This window comes from Lolium rigidum, chromosome 6 (genome assembly GCF_022539505.1).
Source record: "Lolium rigidum isolate FL_2022 chromosome 6, APGP_CSIRO_Lrig_0.1, whole genome shotgun sequence".
Lineage (NCBI taxonomy): Eukaryota > Viridiplantae > Streptophyta > Magnoliopsida > Poales > Poaceae > Lolium > Lolium rigidum.
Genome location: NC_061513.1, coordinates 26,065,476 through 26,073,978, shown reverse-complemented (window position 1 = coordinate 26,073,978; position 8,503 = coordinate 26,065,476). Strand labels below are relative to the sequence as shown.

Here is an 8,503-nt window from a genome sequence, read left to right as displayed (position 1 = left end):
TTGGGCAATTGACAAATAAAGAGAGCATGACAATGCACATACATATCATGATGAGTATAGTGAGATTTAATTGGGCATTACGACAAAGTACATAGACCGCCATCCAACCGCATCTATGCCTAAAAAGTCCACCTTCAGAGTTATCATCCGAACCCCTCCAGCATTAAGTTGCAAAGCAATGTACAATTGCATTAAGTATGGTGCGTAATGTAATCAACAACTACATCCTTAGACATAGCATCAATGTTTTATCCCTAGTGGCAACAAGACAACACAACCTTAGAACTTTCTCACATCGTCCTGTGTGTCAATGCAGCATGAACCCACTATCGAGCATAAGTACTCCCTCTGGAGTTAAAAGCATCTACTTGGCCAGAGCATCTACTAATAACGGAGAGCATGCAAGATCATAAACAACACATAAGCATAACTTTGATAATCAACATAACAAGTATTCTCTATTCATCGGATCCCAACAAACGCAACATATAGAATTACATATAGATGATCTTGATCATGATAGGCAGCTCACAAGATCCGACAATGATAGCACAATGGGGAGAAGACAACCATCTAGCTACCGCTATGGACCCATAGTCCAGGGGTAGACTACTCACTCATCACTCCGGAGGCGACCATGGCGGTGTAGAGTCCTCCGGGAGATGATTCCCCTCTCCGGCAGTGGTGCCGGAGGCGATCTCCCGGATCCCCCGAGATGGGATCGGCGGCGACGGCGTCTCGCAATGTTTTCCGTATCGTGGCTCTCGGCACCGGGGGTTTCGTCACGGAGGCTATTTGTAGGCGGAAGGGCAAGTCAAGAGGCGGCACGGGGGCCCACACCACAGGCCGCGCGGCCAAGGTGGGGCCGCGCCGCCCTAGGGTTTGGCCACCCCGTGGCCCCTCTTCGTCTCGTCCTTCGGTCTTCCGGAAGCTTCGTGAGAAAATAGGCCTCCGGGCTTTTATTTCGTCCAATTCCGAGAATATTTCTTTACTAGGATTTCTGAAACCAAAAACAGCAGTAAAACAAAGAATCGGCACTTCGGCATCTTGTTAATAGGTTAGTTCCGTAAAATGCACGAATATGACATAAAGTGTGCATAAAACATGTAGATAACATCAATAATGTGGCATGGAACACAAGAAATTATCGATACGATGGAGACGATACGCTGAGCGAATAGAAGAGAGAATATAAGGGCTCTCTTATGCAAGAGCTTTGGCTCTAGCACGTGCTCTTAGCATAAGTTGTGTGAATGAAAGGTGGGTCATCCATTGAAAACGTGATACATTCTTAGAGCAATTCCAATAGTGTAGCCAACTCGCCGACTATAAGCCAAGTGTTATGTCATCTATAGCCAACTTAGAGTCAACATATACAGTAGTGAGCTCATAAAAATTTAGTATTTCATCAGCTGTATGGCTCACCTTTCACACTCACTCAAGTGTCTAGAGTACGTGCTAGAGCCGGCTCTTACATAAGAGCCCACTCTCCTTGTCTCTCCTCCTCTCTCTCTCCTCCAACTAAGTACAATATACTATTTTTTAATCCTTATAACCAGCTAACTAGGACTTATTGTACTTTCTCTCCAGAGCAACTCCAATAAGTATAGCTTCTAGCTGTTGGCTATAAGCAAGATATCATGTCATCGATAGCCAATATATAGCTAACAAGTACAATAGTTGCTATAAGAATGTACGGAGTAACTACTTTTTCAAATGGATGACCCACTTTGCATTAACACAACTTGCCTAGGAGCACGTGCTAGAGCTAGCTATTGCATAAGAGCCAACTTCCTCTTCTCTCTCCTCCAACTAGACACAAATATATTATTTTAATCCTCGGATACACGGGCAATTAAGCCCAACAGGCCGATTCATATAATTCTCCACGTATATTTCCTTAAGCCCATCTTGACTGCGGCCCACCTCTGACTCGGTTAAACCTTGGTGATAACACCTGTTTCAATGAATAAGTCTCATATTTTCTTAAAAAGTCAAGCCATGTAAAGTCTGATAATTCTTTTAGAAAAATCTATCAACAAATATGATATTCTATCGATTTCATATGAATATATATCAACAAGTTGTATGTATATTTTAACCAAGGACATCCTGTAAAATGTGAAACAGTTGTATGTATATTTTAACCAAACACATCTCTGTGGTGCACATGCTTTGACACTCCAGTTTAACATGTCTACAGAGGCTCACTAATAATAATGATATTGTATAGTTGCTACTCTGCATAGTTTAGTTAAATTGCATATTTTACCTTGCTAATCCTCCATGTTTCTTTTATAAGTTTGACATTTATTATCTGTCCGTCTAGCCCATTTTTCTACAAATAAAAACATAAAAACAAGGTGAACAAGAAAGAATCAAAGGTGACCTACATTTCTTCTTGTCCAGGTCATGCAATGTACCTCAGTGTCTTCCATTTGAACCATTCTGCCTTTTGGTATTAGCAGGGCAGTTGTTTTCTTGAAGACCACGTTCACCAAAACTTTGACAAACTCCTCATTTTCAATTTCTTGAACGGTTCCCAATGCCACCATCTGTAAGCTGTTTGGCGAAGTCAACCCCACTTTGATGCCAGTTTTTATTTTATTTGCCTACATCATGCAGAATGCAATGCAAATATTAATCAACAATATCATTTTCCATATTAGCTAACATACTAATTAGTGGCTACAGTCAAATTATAGTGTACTTTTTTGTGATGATGGTTCAATTCAAAGCAACCCAACAAGCGTACAACAAACCAAGGTGTGGTAAAATTGCTAACAGACTGACCTTCAGTGTATTCCTTGCTCTAAACCAATCATTCTGTTCATCAGTGCATCGTTTTCTAGTATGCCAATCACCTTCCTTGTCAGCAATGTTCTCTTCTAGCTTTTCCTCTTTTACCTTGACTAACAGTGTGTTGTCTGTTAGCAGATTATTGTAAAAGTATTTTGGCTTCTGAACTACACTAACTGAATTAATGAGCACATCATCACTAAGTTCTTCTAGCTTATCATCAATAAATTCTTCTAGCTTCCTCTTCTTCTGTCTCTTGCTTATTGTTCCTGTTGGTGTTGCAGCCGTTGTTGCTTGGCTTTCTACATTACCATGTGATCTTTCTTTTACTTGTTCTTGGTGATTTCCTTTCTTGACTGCCTTGTTCTGAGATAGCTGTTACTGCTTTCGATTTCGGCGGCAACCTAAGACCAAGCAAAAGATGCTTCCTTCAATGCTGATGCTGTGCCTTGGTTTGTTGTCAACTTTTTTGTTCTTGTCTTGGTTGATGTCTGGCTGCTGAGTGTTCTTGCATCTGCTGTTGTCCCTTGGGTGGTGGTGTTGATGCTGATATCCTGGGTGTTGATGCTGCTGCTTCTGACCCATTGAGTGATGTTGTTGATCCCTTGGCTGATCCAGATGCATCTGGTAACTTGTGTGCCGTTTCTCTTGATCCCTTGGGTGCTGCTTTTGATCCATTTAGTGGTGTTGATCCCTTGGATGCTCCAGTTGCTTCTGGTACCTTTCGTGCTGTTGCTGTTGAAGCCTTGAGGGCTATTGTTGATTCGTTGGCTGCTCTAGCTGCTTCTGGTATTGTCGGTACTGATGATGCTTCTGACCCATTGATAGTTGTTGTTGATCCCTTGGCTGATCCAGCTGCTTTTGGTACCTTGGCTGCTGCTGTTGTTGCTTTTGATACCTGGACTGTTGCTGGTGCTATTTTTTGGGCACATGCTGCTGCTGATCCCTGGACTGTTGCTGGTGCTGTTTTTTCGGCATATGTCGCTGCTTTTCCTGGTGCCTTGAAAGGTGATTTGAATGGAGCTTATGTTGACTTGAATGTTGTTGCTGTTGGTACCTTCAATGTATTATGACTTGATGATGGTGCACTTGTTATGCCAGATGCTATTGATGCTGATGATGATATTCTTCTGCCTGGTGCACTGGAAGCTTCCTTTGTTTGCTCTTGATCAGGTGGTGCTTGCTTATGCGTCGACAGTTCAACTAGTGTTGACGCTGCTAATTCTTCTGCTACAGCTTCTCCTCGTTCCTGGTTTCCATGCATTTCATCTGTATGTCCATCTCGTTGACGTGCCATCAGGTAATTTACCTTCTCTTCCAATTGTTGACTCCTTTCCATGAGTGTTTCCACATAGCCTCTGAGCTCAATGTTCTCCTCCTTAGAATCCCTTAATGCTTCTACAGCTTCATCCAGTACCTTTGATGCTTTCCCTCCTACCAGTAGTCCAAATCCATGTCTTCTAGAATTCCTAGGTTGTGTGAATAATTCAGAGTAGAGGTCACCATCCGTGTGCTGCTCGCCAACTAGTGCAGGGTTTTGTTGGAAACGTTCATTTATCAAAGCCTGCATTCAAATTTAAGAAACACATTCATTAGATGGTAGATGCTATTAATTTGTAAGTTGCATTTGCATGAATTTCAGGGACTATGACTTACAATATTGGTAGCACATAAATCATTCATTGCACTCCATCTTTGTTTGTATGAACAATTCGGAAAAGTTATGTCCTAGAAACTGTTCTTCCCTGCCTTAGTTTCTATAGGAGTGGAAGTGCATATGTCAGTGTATCATATTTAAAATGTTTCTGCAAAACTTATCATTGCAGAACCATGCATTCAAATGTACCTCCTGATCGTATACAACAGCAAAACTACGTGTTCCAGCTGTATGCAGACAGTTAGGTTGATTTAATCTGGTGGTTCTGTTCTTAGATGCCAGTACCTGCATAAAGTCCTTATCTATATCTCTTATAAAGCAAAACCCCACTAGAGGGTCATTTAAGTTGTCTATCTCAACATGCAACCTATCCACATCATCCATTCTATTAGCCATCCAATTGTCCATGTCATCCCCCACTAACATTCTAATACTCTAGATGCAAGGCACATCATCTATTTTCTAAGCCATCAAATTATCCCACATCATCAACTTTTAGCCGACAACTACATAACCATTTCAAGTTAGTTTTTTAGTTAGCCTCTTGACTATTTCCGCAATTGAATCCTGCATGTTCCTACAAATAACATCATATTTCAATTAACTTATATCCATTTGCTTTTTTACAAAATAGAGTTATCGGAAAAATTCCTGCTGCAACGCGCGGGGTATCCTTCTAGTTAACTAAACTAGCACACCACATCTTTACTCTGACTAAAAAGTGCCTGAAGGAGAAAGTCAAAGTACTCAAAACTAGCACATAAGATGGGTTACTTACCATTGAACTACTTTTCCTCCAGTACTTGCACAGTGCTCTCCACTGTGCTCCATGAATTCTTTGCCCACAACCATTTGCATGATTCTGGTTAACCGACAATTCCGCATTCCAGAAAGTGTTTTTCAGATAGCACTTAAAGGCTCTCCACTTGTTGCATGCTGATTTAATCACCCATTCCTTGTGTGCTTCAGTTATGTTGAAGAAAGCCTGTCAAAAGGAAATGTTTATGAGATACTGATACATTCTCCATTTGTGAGGACATTAGCAGTAATAAGTGTAAAACCTAACTATTACCTTTATAGTTGTCCATAACTTTTCTTTTTCTGCAGTTGGAACCTTTCTCAACGCACATGACCCATTGACACGTATTTTCCTTTGACCAAATATTGTATGAAGTTTGTTAATTGTGAAGTATTCACTCCACATGGCTGTCCAAGATTGTTGAATTCAACAATCACTTTGTTATGCGGACCATGCCTATGCCAAACCTTCTTCATATCAGTTGGCCCTCTTCTTCTTTTCAGCATTACTGAAAATTAAAACAGTACAACGAGTAAGAACCTACGATAGTTCTAGCACATGGAATCCAGCAAGCCAGTGCCTAAAACAGTTCTAGCACATGGAATCCAGCGAACTCATGACAATACATTGTTGTGGTTCAAGCTGTTCTCTTTCTTCAGGTTGCTCGATTTCCTCCTCCTCTTCTTCCTCCTCTTCTTGTTCATCCTCTTCTTCATTGTCATCTTCTACATTATCTACTGCTTCATCTTCGGTATCGTCACTGTCATTTTCTTTTTCCCCTTCTGAATCATATATCCTTGCAGACTGCAATTTGAATAGTTTTCCAATTCAGTAATTACAAACTACAAATTGAATGAGTTTTCCATATCTAAAATGATGCATGAATGAGAACTTACTTCTAGCATATCGTAGTAAACTCCCTTTTCCCTAGCTTCCTTCATAACAGCTATTCTTTCCATTTCATTGGAGATGAGTTCAGATGGATGTACATCTCTTGTAGGCAGATTTAATTTCTTTAGTTTGTGGTTGAGCATGCTCATCCTCCTTTCTTGGCTTTCCAACATTTTTGTTCCTGTATGGATAATAAATGGCATTGTCAACGTATATAAAAAATTTCCTTGTTGACAAAAAATGCTGCAAAAACACTCACATTTTTCAACATCCACACCATCCATATCAAAAAGTTCTCTAATTGTTGGAGTGATTACAGCGTTCCATTCAACATCGACTAGATCTTGCACATAGTAAACCTGTATTGCTTGGCTTGCAAGAATAAACGGTTCGCTATGTTCGTCTTGTGCATTGTTGGTATGGTTGAAATTGACCTCAGTTATTCCGAAACCATCCAAGTCCCTAATTAACTCCGTTACTTTTTACCCAATCACATTTGAATAACACTACGTGGCCTCCATTTGAGTAATTTTACTCAACTATTTGAGTAATCCTACCATGATTTAACTCAATTATTTGAATGGACTCACTGCACATATTTTTCAATTTTTGGATAGTTCACAAGCAATGAAATCCAGCTGATTTGCAGCAAAAGCTAATAATGGCCTGCCGATGATCCTCAAATAAGGTTTTCCAACACAATTAGGGTCATTACTATCATAATGTCTACTAGGTATATTCAACTTTGTAGCGCATAGCCATTAAGATATCTTGAGCAGAATGTTAGGAATTCATCGAACTGATAATTTTCTGCCAATGACCCTTCTGGGTAAGTCATGTTCTGTACAAAGTCCTTCAGTGTTCCTACGAACCTCTCAGTAGACCACATGTCTCTGAATTGAACAGGTCCATCAATTCATACTTTACTTGCTAGGTGGATAGTTACATGCACCATCATGTCAAAAAATGATGGAGGAAATATCATCTCTAATTTACACAAGATTTGTGCAATCTCAGCTTCCCAGTGCTCCATTTCATGAACATCTATCACCTTACCATAAAGTACTTAGAAGTACTTGCAAAAACGTATCAGCGGCATAGCCACACTCCTAGGCAGCGATCTACATAGTGCCAACGGCATGAGATCCTGCATTATGATGTGGCAATCGTGGCTCTTGAGGCCAGTTAACCTTTTGTCTTCCAAGTTTACCTTGTGGTACAAGTTTGATGCATATCCATCTGGAAATCTTGCATACTTGATGATAGTGCAAAATATATTCTTGGCCTGAGGAAGCAACTGGTACCTTGCCCTAGGTAAGATAGGTTTTGGTGCCATCATATCAGCATGATGGGCAGTTCTTATATTCATATCTTCTAGATCCAACCTAGCATTCAAGTTGTCCTTGGATCTTTGATCAACATCCAAAATAGTATTCATTATGTTTTCAAAAACATTTTTCTGTACGTGCATGATGTCTAGGTTATATCTTACAAGTAGTGTCTGCCAATATTCCAACTGGAAGAAGACACTTCTTCTTTTGAAAGTTCCCTCCACACTGTGAATATAAATTTCCTCATTTTCCTGTAATTCCGCAACAGTCCTATTTTTTCTCCTAGGTGGCTTGGGTTTCTGTAACTTGCCATAATCTGTATGCAGAGTTGCAGTCATTTCAGATATTTCTTGACCTGTAATCTTAACTGGGGGATCTCTGAATTCATCTTTTCCATTGAAAGATGCACCATCTATTCGGTACGGGTGACCATCAACCAAAAATCTTCTATGACCCAGGAAAACTGTGTTCTTGCAATGCTTCAACCACCTACTGCATGTGTTTGTGAGATAATGTGCGCAGACAACCAAGCTCTCACCACTTATGAGCCTCTGCCTAGCCAATCAATAATAGTCCATAGCAAAGCAGCACGTAGCAAGAATTTCTCACCAGTAATTGCATCATGTGTCCAGATTTCAGGTTTCCACAATTCTTGAAGATCATCTATGGCCAGCTGCATGTAAACATCCATTTCCTTCCCTGGACCCTTCCTCCCAGGAACAATAACACTTAGGATGAAATTAGATTGTTTCGTGCATACCCAAGGACGAAGGTTAAGTGGAATCAGAATAACTGTCCAGATGTTGTATGATATGCTCATGTTTTCAAATGGATTGAACCCATCGGTGGTTAATGCAAACCTAATATTTCTTGGGTCTTCACTGAACCTGCAATGCGTAAAATCAAAGTGTTTGCATGCTGGAGAGTCTGCTGGATGCCTCAATTTTGCATCCTTAGTTCTGCCTTTACCGTGCCAAGTCATATATGGTGCTGTTTTAGAGCACATGAAAAACCTTCCGACCCTTG

The 8,503-nt window shown here is 40.4% G+C and overlaps 1 long non-coding RNA gene across 1 annotated transcript in view; it reads left to right on the top strand.

Moving 5' to 3' along the window:
* Positions 1-8,503, top strand: part of LOC124667396 — a 49,021-nt gene that overhangs the window by 2,769 nt on the left and 37,749 nt on the right. The window lies entirely within an intron of this gene.